Source organism: Eurypyga helias, unplaced genomic scaffold, assembly GCF_000690775.1.
Source record: "Eurypyga helias isolate BGI_N326 unplaced genomic scaffold, ASM69077v1 scaffold4516, whole genome shotgun sequence".
NCBI classification, from domain to species: Eukaryota; Metazoa; Chordata; class Aves; order Eurypygiformes; family Eurypygidae; genus Eurypyga; species Eurypyga helias.
Genome location: NW_010255845.1, coordinates 13,260 through 15,623, shown reverse-complemented (window position 1 = coordinate 15,623; position 2,364 = coordinate 13,260). Strand labels below are relative to the sequence as shown.

At 42.9% G+C, this 2,364-nt stretch overlaps 1 pseudogene across 1 annotated transcript; it reads right to left on the bottom strand.

Annotated features, from left to right (window-relative positions):
• Positions 1–821: 821 nt before the first annotated feature.
• Positions 822–1,355, bottom strand: LOC104510995 (annotated as a pseudogene). Its single transcript, XR_727910.1, has one exon. The product of XR_727910.1 is annotated as a kinesin-like protein KIF26B pseudogene (transcript).
• Positions 1,356–2,364: the final 1,009 nt, after the last annotated feature.

The window sequence follows — 2,364 nt, the reverse complement described above, 5'->3', positions numbered from 1 at the left end:
TCCAGGGATGGGGCCTCCACAACATCTCTGGGCAACCTGTTCCAGTGCCTCACCACTCTCTGTGAAGAATTTCTTCCTGATATCTAATCTAAACCTCCCTGATTTCAATTTGTACCCCTTACCCCTTGTCCTATCACTACAAGCTCTTGTAAAAAGTCTTCATGAAAATCTCCCCAGAACTGCTAAGCTCTGGAGTCTAGTTGGCCTGCTGAATCCATGAGAACTGATAAAAATCGAAACACCAAGACTCAGTCAGATCTGCAGAAGACCATCAGCACACACCAGCATCGATAAGAGTGTAAGAAAACTTAGAACACATCAATGAAGGTAGTGCCTGGTATAATTAGACAAAGACTATATGTTCATATGCACACATGAACCAAAGGACCCTCTGGGTACTTCCTGAACACCCACCCAGAAGTCACTGGTGCACCAGTAAAGATTTCCACCTGTGAGTAAACAAGTGTGGTTGGCCTCCCGGCTGTTGCTCCAACCACGTATTACGAGCAAGAGTGTGAACTGAGCGAGGGGATAAGCGCACCTACTCTGTGAACAGTTAACTGCTACTGATAACAACAGTTTGGGTCTATTATTAATAAAACAGCTGAATTAATAAGAAGTTTTCTAATACTGGCTGTGATCTGTGTCCCACCCAACTCAACCCCATGTCAGGGAAAAGGGAATTTACAGCACTCCTTGTTCTGGTGCTCCCTATGCAAATGGCCCTACTTTCCCCCCAAGAGCAGCAAGCAGTGTTAACATGCCCAGGCAAGATTTGATGTAAAAAATGCGAGCATGCTTTGTTATTTTAAAACACTTACTTGGTAGGGATATAGAGTGACGCCATTCGTTCTTGACAAAGACCAGCTGCCATCAAGGTACTGATGAGCCTGGATAGCCACAGAGTTGAGAACATTACCGTTGCTGGGGCTGGTGGCCATTTGAAAGCTGACCTTAGCTTGGTGTCCAGGAGAGCCATTTTTCTTCTCCAGCCCATTGACAATTCCTAGACTGTTGGGTTTTCCACTGTGTTTGTTGGCAACAAAGCCTGTATAATTAGATGTAGCATAAGGAGGGGGCATGTACGCCCAGTCCCTGGGTTGCAGGCTGCCCATGTGCCGGGGACTCACTAACGTGGGGATAGTGGAGAGAGCTGGGGGAGAGCCTGGCGAGGCATCATAATGTTCTGAATTGGCAGCCTGCTCTAAGGTCAGCACCATCTGAATGGCCTCTTGCTTCAACTGGTTCAGGTGCGTGGCACAAACATCACATCTGTTGTCCTTCTCATTCCATGCCTTACGAATGGTGTTGGGAACTTGGAGTTTGTCATGAATCACTGAAGAGAAACCTGGGTCCTAAAAATAAAACAGAGAAGGGAGGGGGGAGAACAGGAGAGAAATGTTTAACTGTGGTTTAACATTATTACTGCTGATTATGCATTTCAAAAGCCAATTTATGAGATAAGCTTAGAATGCAAACAAAGGCCATTAGATACAGTCAACACACGCCAGCAGCAGAGCTGAACAAAAATGAGAAGCTAGATTGTGTTGGAAAGAAAAATTCTTTTACTGATAAATGGCAAATATTATAATTCCACTGCAAGCTTCAAGGCATGGCAGAGAAAATGAATTAACCTGCTTCACACCACTGCACCTAATTTCTGGCTTGAATGAAATCTACTCCTAGTAACACAGGTGAGATCAAGAGCAACTCCACTAAAACCAGTGGGCTTGTAGCAAGGTTCACAAATCCATCCACTCATCAGTGCCAGCTTTTGGTACTCAGAAAATACTCTGCAATGAAAACATAATATTTCTAAGCCTGCCTATAAAGAAAAAATGAAAAAACCCAGAAGTACCATCATGCTTCCAAAATACTTTTTGGAATTCAAAACATGGATATTTGATAAATCTTCCAAGAGCTTCTCAGCATTTCATTTACCAAGAATATATTTTTCAGCCAGGAAAAAACCCCACCTTTCTGTTAATGAAATGTTCTAAAACTATTTTGGGTATCGACTGACGATATAAAATAAAACAACATTTTATTTAGAAAATAAAGCATGTATAAGGTCAATAATTTGTAATGAATAATTTTCTTTGTCGTTTTGGTGCAAAACCCCGTGACCAGGTTTAAAAACCTCTTGCCTCATCCTTACTTCACAGGTAGATCTTTGCAATTTAGGCCAGCATTCAATGGCTGCAGTCAGGGCAGCATATTGCTCTGTGGAGAGCACCACTGACAAAGTGCTTCAGTAAGGTGTGAAGCCTGACAGCAGTCTTAGCAGGGGCTTATTACCAAATGTGCCTAGTTCTTACAGTAATGTGCCGTTTTAGAAGCGCACAGCAATGATGTGTGTGTTAC